General features: G+C 44.5%; 1 protein-coding gene across 4 annotated transcripts in view; it reads right to left on the bottom strand.

Moving 5' to 3' along the window:
• ALS2CL (ALS2 C-terminal like) overlaps nt 1-278 on the bottom strand; it is a 573,008-nt gene extending 572,730 nt beyond the window's left edge. For 3 of the 4 annotated variants that reach the window (XM_085628756.1, XM_085628751.1, XM_085628755.1), the window contains exon 1: nt 107-244. The gene's annotated coding sequence lies outside the window, so the exon portion shown is untranslated. Of the gene's footprint in view, nt 1-106 lie in introns of all 4 variants that reach the window. The other variant, XM_085628757.1, reaches the window with a different exon arrangement.
• Between the last annotated feature and the right edge of the window lie 11,853 nt (nt 279-12,131).

Genomic DNA, 12,131 nt, shown 5'->3' with positions numbered 1-12,131 from the left:
CCGAGCCCAGCTGATCCAGCAGTGAAGAGAATACCGCGAATAATAAGAACGGACGCCGCGCGAGCTCTGAGTAAACACCGTCTCGTGACGCATCAGCATTTCTTACCGTCTGCTCGATGCTCCTTCATCATTGACCCCTGCAGGCGCTCCCCACGCGACCGAAAGTTGCCACAATCCAGCAGATTCGACTTTCGGCTACTTCATGTACCAAGTGAAGGAAACCAGGAAGTAGCCGTAGCTTTTCACGTGCAGCACACTGTGCACTGCAAGCATTCCAAGCGAGGGCTGGCCTGCAGCCAGGTATTGGCCGGGAGCCTTTTTTCTGTCACTCCCCACGTACCGTAGCCGGTCAAGCTTTGTAACATACACGCGGATTGCGGATCGGTGGATTCAAAACACGCATAACTTTTTTTTATCCCCCAGGCAGTGCTTTATTTAAGATGCTCTTTGTCAGACCATCACCAAGATTCATGTTTACATTCTGTTATAGCACCTGTTGTGTTTCTTTAAAAAGCACAACTATAAATACCAGGATGCAAAAAAATATAAAATAACGCGCATCAATTTGGCTGGCCGGGAATTGTTTGATTTGCTTTTATAGTTTAATGTTTTGCTTGTGCAAAAAATGTGTGACAGCAACCTTTTTTAGGCTTTGTAGGTGTTCCTCGTGAAAGAGCAGAATGCCATCACTCACAGTAAAGTTATCCGATGGGTAAAGGAGGCCAACCGACCCCTTTGACTAATGCTGAATGATGATGTGGGGGAAGGAAAATGCAAATGACATCACAATAGACCAATGGATGGAGAGGGCTGCCTCAAAGCCCCTGTAAGTATGTTAAACATAGCATTTTAGTGAAATCAAAAGCTCTAAGGTAACACCATGCATATGAAGCAATGGGGTCTCTCCCCTGGAAGAGCCTCTAAATTACCACTGTAACTCTTTGTGCTATCACATCAACCCTGGAGGCTCTAAGTATGTACACTTCAAATTTACATAACGGAAAATATTAATAAACTACCCAGTGATGTATACTTGGGCGGATAAACATAATTCCCCTACCCCAAGGACATCAGCAAATAACAGCCCTCCCATGGACGCAATTCTCCAAAGTGCTAACAGTAGCGGAAGTGTTATCATATGCCCTTTGACCTTCACTTTCTCTCCCACACATTTGCTTACACATACACACAAACACACACTCCCTCTCACATATACACACTAACACCACAAGCATGCACACATCATACAAATAAAAGCATGTTTTTCTTATCTTAGCTGCCAAGGAAAGTCATATTTCAGCTAATTGTACTCTATTTTTTTAATACACTACTAGTGAATAATGTAATATTATTTACTATTGGTGCAATAAAAAATTGAAAGAAAACAAGGAAAGTAAAGACACAACCAAGGTCTATAAGGGCAGCTTCCGCTGTGTCCCAGGCACTGATCGTGCCATCTCTGATTCCTGGGGTCGCAAAGGCAGTGCCATGGGTCGAAACGGCAAGCCAGGTGTCGCAGCTGCGACCCCATCAACACCTAAATGATGTCCATGAGCACTCTTCTCTACCACCTTAGATATAGGTGTTCAATCACAGAAAAATGCGTCACTGTCCAAGTCCTAAAATATATATACTTTACAATTATGTGTGCTTAATCACACAGTTCCAAATCTAGAATAAAGCACACAGAGCCTTTATTTGAGGACCCCCTTCCACAAACAACCATTCAAACTTGGCAGCGCTAAATAAAAAACAGAAAGTCAAACTCCTAGCCCAGTGTTAAAATTTAAATAAGAGTCACTTATTTTAAAAGGGTGGTTGGGCAATGCAGGTGGCAAAAAGGATAGATTTAACTTCTGTGTCAACTGTCATGATCCACTTGGCCTCAATCAAAATTCCAGATAAGAAGGATATATGGGATCATCAAGAACTGCTGCATCAGCATTACAAATTAAAAATTTGACACAAGCCAGGAATTTACAAAACAAACATGCATTGGCAAAGCCAATAGGTCTATCTGTTGGCTTTGTCAATATTTTTAGGAGTCATCGAATAAGAGTGACGATGAAGCTATGAATACTCAACAATGGACGGGCTCCAAGCTCCTTACTGTACACAATACCCCTCACGGCGACAGAGCATGCGCTGTCGGCAGGCGAGACATTAAAATGAGTTACTGCTATCTGACACTGGTCTTGAGGTCACTGCTGTAGGCTAAATGATAGTAACAAGGCATGATCACCAAGAAATTGATGTCATTCAGGATCTCCTTTGAAGCAAACCCAAACAGCCCAAATGTCCCAGAAATAGATGTAAAAGTGGAGAAAGAGATATGCATTCTGGAGATGTAAGTAAAATATTTTAATTTTATGTTTACAGTATTATATAGCTCGGCTAAGGAGGCATTGGAGCGCTTTGAGCACCATTTACATTCGATAAGGTCAGATTCATTTTTTATTTATAAAATAGCACAAGGAGTTAAGGGTCGGCTGCATAAATCTGCATTGAATGTGACAGTCACAAGTGCTGTAGTTAATTGTGCATGAAACTTTACTTTACTAAAGCTGGAGAGATAAGTGTGTGTGTTTCTTTTTCTTTTTTAAAGCTAGAGGCCCTCCGATACAGGTATGTGTGAGTCCATATTTAGGTTGGGAAGGGAAACTATATATTCCCTCATGAAAAGTGCTCGGCGCTTCGTGTTTCAGACATACTACGTGGGCCACGTAACAACAAAGGCCAAACGTTCAAATCACAGCATGGATGATTCAGGCATTTATCTTTCTTATTCTATTGAATTATCTAATAGCAACAAAACACCACCAACAGACATTCACAAGTTCAGTACAAGAGCTCCCCGAGCCTCATCGGATCGCCAACCCTCTCCCTTTAGCACTACAACCGCCAGTGGCCTGGAAGTCCTCAGGGCTGGGAGCACCTTCTCACTGCATCCTTATTTAGAGCTCTCGTCAATAACGCCAATGCCCCGGACCTGCCTAAAACAGGCTCAAAGTTCTTATTAAGGGCTTTCGGCTAGAACGGGAGTCTCCAACCTTTTCTGCAGTGATAGCTACTTCTGATCAGTGAAAATCAGTGTGAGCTACTGAAGGCTAAGCAGCTTGCACATTGTTACCAGATGCCCCCACACCCAACTTAATTGGCTTTAAGCCTAATGTCCATAAAGCCAGATTCTATGGTTTGAACAAAATACTTTGCCTAGGGGCACCATGATAGGGCTGCCATGTGTGTCAGTGAGAGCGTGGTCTTTGGGGATGTATGAATATGTGTGCGTATGAATAGGATATATGGGTACGGCTGACTAAGAGACTTTGTTGTATGTACTTTTGGCACAGACATACTTTTCGCCATACGTCACACCGTTACATGTATAACACAAATTGGAGAAATATAAACTGCAGAAAAATGTTCTGCAAAAATGTACAGAGTATGGAACATTTTTCTGCACTTTAAATGTCTCCAATTTAAAATAATGGCTGTATTTTTCATTTATAAATAAAGCACTGTATTGAGAAAATGCAACTTAAGTGGTAACTTTGTTTATATAGATTCCATAAAACTCATTATTTAAATTTTGTCCCATTTCCATGTGTCACATTTATCATCTTGCCCTCAGCGGCCTGTAGACTTGGTGCCATATTTATAACAGAAAAATACATGTGTTTAAATGGGAGGAGTTTAAGGGAATAAACATGCTTCATAAAATATCAAGAGGCATTTGGTTTAATTGAAAATGGTCAAAGAAATTAATTCTTAATGTTCCATGAAAAACATTATCTTCACTTTACATTGCTCCGATATGCAAAAAAAGACAATTTTTCAGTTATAAATATGACACGGTGTCTCCCGGCCACTGGGAGCAAAAGACTTGCTGCTTATAAATGCACTTTGAAATGGAAAAAAATTCAAATGAAGAGTTAATCATGAAGGTAAGGTTTCATGATAATTTCTCCCACTCAAAAGTGTTCAGAAACATCATTTTGTTTGGATTTTTATTTAACAGTTAAATACTTTAGTGCTTCAGTTCATCACCTCAGTGACTCAACCTGGCTCATAAACCTGACTGAGCACTGATCATTATCAGGTTCTGCTATCTGCATCCTTATGATAGTATTGTAAACACAGCCTTCCCTTAACATTAAAAGAAAAATGTGACCCTGTGCTTGTTTAAAAATGAACTCAAGGCTACTTCGAAGGTGTCTGGGAGCTACTGTTAGCTCTTGATCAACTAATTGGAAACACCTCAGCTAGAAGAACCCACTTTTAACATTACAGTTGAGGTCTCTGTGAGGGAGAGAGAAGGTCGGGAAAGAGAGAGAGAGAGGGGGACAGAGAGGGAGGGAGAAAGAGGAGGAGGAAAGAATGAGTGAAGAGAGAGATTGAGAGATGAGCGACCGGGAAAGGACACACTTGAGTGACAAACTGCACATAAAGCACTTAGCAAGAGTCTGATTTCATTACAAGACCGGAGGCTACCATTATGCAAATACTTTTATTTGCTGCCCAAACATGCAGCCCTTTAAAGAATGTAACTACATCATAATAAGTAGAACATTGACAACATGACGAGCAGACTGTGTAGGCTCTCATCTTCCTCTTTTGTTCGCTGCTCTGACACAGCTAAGTACTCTTTCCATCTATGGTTTAACTTCTCTTGATTATGTATGATTTCTTGAACTCTGATAATTTATTTAATGCCTTTTATTGTTGTACATCATATTTAAGGTTTGTTTGGCTTGTATTTATATTATACTAATACTGTAACTAATTAGGCGCTTTCAGCTTTTGCTTTCTACTGTTTATACGCTTAGCGCATTTTACTTTCAACCTTCCGCCTTGTCCAATTTATGGAAGGGAAGAATGTCTAATTGTATTTCATGCGTAAAGATCGCCTCCCGATCGTAATACTCACAGGTAAGTGCTGGTTTGATTTTTTTCGCGATTCCGCTCCAGTGAGCATTCAAGGGTCACCCAGTTTCAGCTCCTTTTATTCAATTTCTTTTTAGTTTACGAGGTTTTAACATTTAACAGCGGGAATGGAGGTTGCCTCCTTTGAAGTCTGGTGTCCTAGCAACATGCTAGGATACAAGACGCGCTTCACGCTCATGTGAGTAGGAAGTCGCGTCTCCTTTTGAAGAATCGATGTCAGTTTCCCTAACTAGGTTGCCTCTTTCACGACTGCATAACGACAACACCTCGGAGTTGAAGCCTCTCGGACGGTTTTTGGTATACAATTATCACAGATTTTATACAAGATCGCCCCCCGGTGGCCTCTCTTTACGCTGATTATTTCTTTTGTGATTACAGTGCAAAATCTGCACAACCGTGAGTAAGCCCTGCCAGGGCGAAGTGTTAACAAATTTGATTTTGATACTACCCCTCATATCAAAGCTAATTATATCTATAATTATGAACCCTGACGCTAATACCCCACCTCAGGCCACTAAAGAACCTTTGGGGGATTATTTGAAGAAACAAATCGACCAAGAAGTCAAGTTATCAGTCAGGGAGGCAGTTAATGATGCTCTACTTAAGAGGAAGAGGATCTCCCCTCCTCAAGAGATCTATTTCTCGCTTTCTGATGGGGACTCCCCCTCTGGCAGTGGACCGCAGATAAGGGGTAAAGTACTTCAAAAGAAAAAACACATGAAGGAGGCATTCACACATGCTATTGAATTTGGTAGCCCTCGCGCTACAAGAGATGTTGGTGCTCGTAGCAGCACAATAGAGAGATCCAAGTTTTCTGGGACTGTTAGAAGAGGTGCCCATAGCGGCATTATAGAGGATGGTATGTTATTCAATACCAATGATTTAAGTGATGATTCTATACAATTTTTGGATGAGGACAAATTTATCTTCGATCCCCAAGATACCCCTGAGGATCTTGATGAAGACTTAGATCAGCCTTCAACCTCCTCACTTACAGTTAACCCCTTCCATGCGGGGCGGATTCCCCCGCTGTGCTGAGCGCTGCTTGCGCGGGCGTGGTCATGACGGAACGGTTCCGTCATGAGCACAGCTCAACCGACGCTCATGACGGAACCGTTCCGTCATGAGCGCCGAAGGGGTTAAAGACTCCTTCGGTCAGGAGATGTTCAATCCCACTGCCAGTCGACATCCTCGCAGTACGGAATGGTGGCCTATGCCTCACGTTGGTAAATATTTATCCAAATGGGTAAGGAAGCCCTTGGACAGAGATACACACAATTTATTGCTTAATGAGTGCCCTTGCCCCTCTTCGGAGGATAAGATCTGCAATACCCCCAACCTTGACCTCGAAATAATCACCTTCCTTTTTAAATCAGGGAGAGACCCAAGAAAAGGAATTGAAAGATGCCTGAAGCAGTGTTAGGATAAGCTTCTTGACGTCCTGGGTCCACTTTCCAGAATATGATATGACCGAGGAGCCCAGAACTAACAATACACCAATTGATAGCGAACTTTTGAGGGGTTGGCCCCAACGTGCAATTTGTTTTATTGGGAATGCTACTGCCAACCTAATCACCGAACGTAGGAAGGCAGTCCTCCTCAGAATGAACCCTCAAACTCGCGGACCTTTCCGCTAAAGAGGATATGTGTGATGCTAAAGGCATGTTATTTGGTGATAACTTTGTCAAATCCTTTGGAAAATACGTTTCCATGTTCAATGCCTTCAGTAAGGCGCCATCTAACATGTGCAGAGTTTTTGGGGGAAGACCACTTTTTGGAAGGGCTGACAGGAGGGGAAAACCTGTCAGCCGGGGTTACTACAGGTCCCAATTCTATCTGCAAGAGTCAAGAGACACTCGTCCTTACAGAGGCTCCCGCTCAAACTTCTACCCCCAGAGAGGAAGGGGTTCAAGGGCCCGTGGCGGCAGATCAAGGTACTCTAACCAATCTTTCCAAGGTAAGGCTGAACCCCTCCTTCCCTTCAAAAGTGGCGGGAAGACTCAAGCACTTTGCTAACAATTGGTTACGAATCACTCAAGATCCATGGGTCTTAGAAACTGTTACTGGGTTCAAGATAGACTTTTGGGAGGAACCCTTTCAAAAGAAAATTCCAATCAAAATTTCTCTAGACAAGGAAAACTCAAAATTAATAGAACTCAAAATCTCCCAAATGTTAGAGAAAGGAGTCATTGTAATAATTCCCCTTTCAGAAATTTCAAAGAGTTTCTTAAGTACTATTTTCCTTGTCAAAAAGAAGGACAAGGTGTTGTAATCTTACTGTAATGTGTGATTCCTCTAATGGTATGTTCCACCCCCCCCCCCCTCCATTCCTAGCACTTGGTATCCCCCATGGGAGTTCATGTTAGAATGTTGGAGTACAAATTCTGTGAGATAGGAGAGTGGATGATCAGAATAAAGGTTCTTGGACTTACCTGCGTTGGAGCTTGATTCATTTACTAAGTACAACACTGGCGACGAGCTGTGAAGGGGGCAGCTGATCATCTCCCCTTTGTGTACTCTCTCCTGGTAGTGGACTTTCTTGAGAAACACTACGCTGGGACTCCGGAGTTGCTGCGTATGCAGGGTTTGTGTAGTGGCACAGTCAGCGTAAATAGGACAGTTTACCCAGGGTAATTCTGTCTCCTTAAGTATTTCGTATCTCTTCTGAAGTCTTGCTGAAGAAGCATAGGTGTTGTTGGAGCTGTCAAGTTACGGATTGCTATTTTTACTTCAAGGCATATCAAGATCCCTGTGTCCTCTGCGTTTTTGTGTCTTAGCTGCGGAACAGGAGCCAGTGAGGATCATCTCCGGCAAGTACCTTGTGTGGAGCAATCAGAATCGATTATGGTTGCCTCGGAATGAGAACCGGTATCGTTCTATGACTGAATTTATCACCGCATTTGTAGCTCTTCAATGTGTGTGGTGCTGTTGGAGTCCCGCGGCATGTTCTGTTGTTTCGGGAAATTCTCCTGAGACGGACTGTCTTCGGCAGCTTTGGATTTCCTGCTGCGGGTGGTTCTACAGATTCAAGTGTCCCTGTGTCTGCATTGAGCCTGCCTCCCTGGCTTTCAGAGGGCGACTTTTCTCAGCCCGGGCTCCTGGGCTCAACCGATGTGTATGGAGTGTTACCGTGGTAGCTTTATCCCTGCGCCATCAACGGGCCGGCCGCTCGATCTCTTAGGTGGAGATGTCCTCAGCCCGGATCCTGGGCTTTACCGCTGCCTGCCTTACGTGACGCCTGTGTCTTTCTTCCTGCCGTCGGAGGTCCGGCGCTCCAACCACTTGTGGGCCGTTCCTCTCAGCAATTCCTCGCACCAGTTTGTTTTCAGGCGGGCATTGTTACCTTTCAGTGCTCTTGTTGCAGGAGGCCCGCCCAGGGTGAATTCAGCGGACATGAGCCTCATTGCCATTGGGGTTCAATATATGTGGACATCTGCCTTCAAGTAAGGTTTTACATCTTTCCTTGGGGGTCCAGTACTGCTGGTGTTTCTTTTCTAATTACATAACCTGAGGTATTTCCCGTGCTTCCAGCCGGGCTTAATTCTTCCATTGTGTGGTCTGCTGGGAAAAACTCTTCATACTAGTTTCATTTTTTTGAAAGGTGGTCCAGACAACTGTATTGGGTTTTGGTCATTTATTTTTATTGTTTTTCCTTCATTCTTCTGTGCCAGTGACAATTCTGTATTCTCCTTTTTGTGCTTCCTACTTCAGCAGCATTCTGAAACATATTGTACATTGAGCAGCCGCGGTGCGTCCATTGGGGCGTAGGGGCGTAGCCCCACCAGCCCTGCTGGACCCGCGGCTGCCAAAATAATTAAAATAAATCATGATAAATCATGTCAAAATAAAAATAAATGTACGGCAAAATATGAGATATTTACCCGGGCATCACCCGACTGATTCGGGACTCGGGAGTGCGCAGGGGGGCGGTAGTTGTTTTCCTTCCCGGTTCCCGCATGTATGCTTCGGGCAGCAACTTGCCCGAGCATGCGCAATAAAGTCCCCAGGGCGTAGCTAGTAGGGGGGGGGGGGGTTATGCTGGCGGCACCCCGGCCTGGCAGCAAAAGGGCGACAGGGCGAGCAGTCGGTGTGCCCTACAAGTCAATCCCGGCGCTGCATGCAGCGCCAGGATTGGCCGGTCACCGCGCAGCACAGCAGGGGCAATCCATATTGGATGCCGAGCGTGGGTGGTTCAGCCGCCCTGCACAATGGCCAATCACTGTCTCTGACTTAATGTAGTCATGCAGTGATTGGCCATTTGCGGCGCGCGGCGCTGTTGGGATCCGGTTCTGCCTGGTTACAGCCTGGTAACGGTCGGGTTCACTCGCTCCTCGCCTGAGTCGTGACTCGCCTCGTGGAGATTGAAGTCCTTCGATTCTGCCAGCAAGCGAAGGTAAGTAAGTCACTGCTGCGGTCGGTCTGTTTATGGGATGACGTGCCTGTCCGTTTCCAGAGTGGGGCGGGTGGGAGAGGAGTTTGATAATAGTGAATACATATAAACTTGCAGGGTTGCGGGTCACCTCGAATTTATCAAACTGCCCCCTGCCTCGCACCACCAGTTCCCACTCTTTTACCGTTCTTTACTCATGGGCAATATTACGTCACCGTGGGGTAATATTGTGCAGAGCCAAAAGAATCCGCCAGCTAACGTACAACTCGTGTGCACGCCTTTTATTTGTAAATCGAGCAATTTGTAAGTAGTATGGGTTAAACTTAGGCACATAAATGGTGATGTAAATGACGAATGAGGCCCCTTTGCTTCATGTTCTATGTTATAGATTTGGAAAAGAACGCGCTTCTTACGCGCACCGCACGGATTAGAATTCCTCGCGCCAGAGACTTTGCTAAAGTTACTTGGCCCCCTATGAGAGTGGACCGCTGTCATCGGGCATTTACAGGTGTGCCACAGGTGACAGAGCGCGTGGACATCCCCATTCGATGGACTGGCGGGAAGAGGGCTTATCTGCAGTAGGAAACTAGAACTTTAAATTTACATGTGATTGAAACAGGGTAGAAAAGATGGTTCCTCCCTTGCCATGGCATTGTTTTCAGTATTCCTGCAAATGCACGTTCACCTCTCGGGACTGGTTCACGCACGCCGTTATACCAACAGTGCACACCGGCTCTAGCAGAATCAACGACTTTGTAAGATTCGAGACTGTAGTCCAGAAGTGTTCCCTAGTGAGGTACATACTTCATGTGTGTGAAACTTGCAATACTGTTTACGGGGCTGTTAAATGAGGTGTTTAAGGGCCTTATGTGGTGCGAACACAAGGAGAACCTGAAAATGGCAGAATACATGAAGCACACCTTCTATTACAAAAATGTGCACATATAGGGTTTCATAATGTTAATTTCAACATTCTTTGTTATATTATACAGTCCGTTTTACTCTCTGGGGTATAAAAAGCAGGGGTAATAAAGTGGCATGCCTGCATTTCCTTGCAAGATAAAGTATTCATCGCTGGTGACTAAGATTTTGTGAATGTGTATAGTTTCCTTTTTTAAGAAAACCGTGTCGTTTTACAGCAGTGTTCACTTTTCTATTAGTGCGTTAAATGTTACATTTCCAAATACCTAGACAATAATACAACAAAATGTGTTCCATGATGTGCCTTTAGTCGCATAATATGCCTCGTAGTTTCCTTCCTTTAATAATATATTTTGTCACCCCTACCGTATGAGTTGGTATTTCGCTCTTGCAGGTTTCCCGCGGCCCTGCTTCTAACCATTGCCAGACACGGTGAGTTTTGATATAATGTGTGTTAAAGAGGTCATCTATATCGAAGTGCACCCCGCGGACCGTTCAGCATCTAAAATGCACGTGTTCTTTAGACGTAAACCCCACGGGTCGTTGTTTTCTTCCTGACCCGACTCAAACACTGCACCTGAGACACCCACCTTTTCCTGTGGGGACATACGTTAACTTCCAAAGAAATGATAACCCCCGATATTTTGAAAATACAACTACAAAATGGGCTGGCTGGGACCTACACAGATTTCATGTGCCCTTTTACCAGCCCTGCTTGAAGCAGGGCTGGTAAAAGGGCACACGAAATCTGTGTAGGTCCCAGCCAGAGTGCCAGTGTAGCCTTGATGTCAGTTCTGCTACTTCAGCTGCAGCACTGTCCCTCTTCACCTAGTATCAACCTTCTGATTATCTTCCCATTTCTTTTACTTAGCTTTTTCCATAGTTTTGTCAATCTAGGTTTCTCGAGTGCAGGAAAGTGCCTCCCTCTTAGTTATCTCTGCCATGAAGGTCATTTACGCTGCATGACTGATTTTAGTTCGGTATACAAGGCGCACGCCTTCACTTTAGCATTGTTTCTTCTCCAGGCCCCCAAGGGATCGTTATCACCTGAATGTTAACGAGGAGGAGCAGGGCCAACAACAGCCATGTTTGACTTGCAGATCAGCTGTTAGGCCAGCACTCTGTTATCACAGGCGGCCGGCTGTGAGGGGGTCGGAGCGGCTTCCTAACCACCGGGCCCCCACGGGCCCGCCTTATTCTAAACTTCAGGCAGGATCAAGCCGAGCTGCTCCTCCCCAGCGATTAACAAACGCACCTCAGTCGTAGACCACTCTCTCCCCCCAGAGACACCCCTATGATGCTCTGTTATGTCCCACTGTCCCTGCATTTGGTATAGTGAAAATATGAAAGTAATTTGAGTGGTGGGTAGATTAGTCAATTATTTGGATTGAGAAGGATAGTGGAGGAATAGAAGAGGTAAAAAGGTTTGCATTTATATAGCGCTTGCTACCCTTGATGGGTGTCGAAGCGCTTTTTCGGCGAGTAGCACGCTACTTCGGAACCCATAAAGAATTAGTGGTGAATTAGTATAGTGAAATATGAAATGCCCTTTCACCATAGCTTGGTGCCATTCATCAGATTATAGAAACATATTTCTTATTTGATCGGGTATGTATATACTTCCTGCAGTTTGAAGTTCTTTTGAGTTATCCAAACTAGAAATGAAGGTCCTGGAGTTAAATTCAGATGTTGATATCTTGGCTCAGCTGAGCAGCATACTGTTATCTTGGGCATATTGGACAGTTTCTTATAGTGGTCCGTGAAGAAAGTGTTGTGTGTCTGTGGGACGTACAATGATAGGTTGCATTGGATCAGCGCGGCTGCCTCGTGGGAGGGTATGTTGTAACTGGGTGCTGGTCTATGCTGAAGACAGATC

Source organism: Triturus cristatus, chromosome 10, assembly GCF_964204655.1.
Source record: "Triturus cristatus chromosome 10, aTriCri1.1, whole genome shotgun sequence".
Classification (NCBI taxonomy): domain Eukaryota; kingdom Metazoa; phylum Chordata; class Amphibia; order Caudata; family Salamandridae; genus Triturus; species Triturus cristatus.
This window is presented reverse-complemented; position numbering and strand designations above follow the sequence as displayed.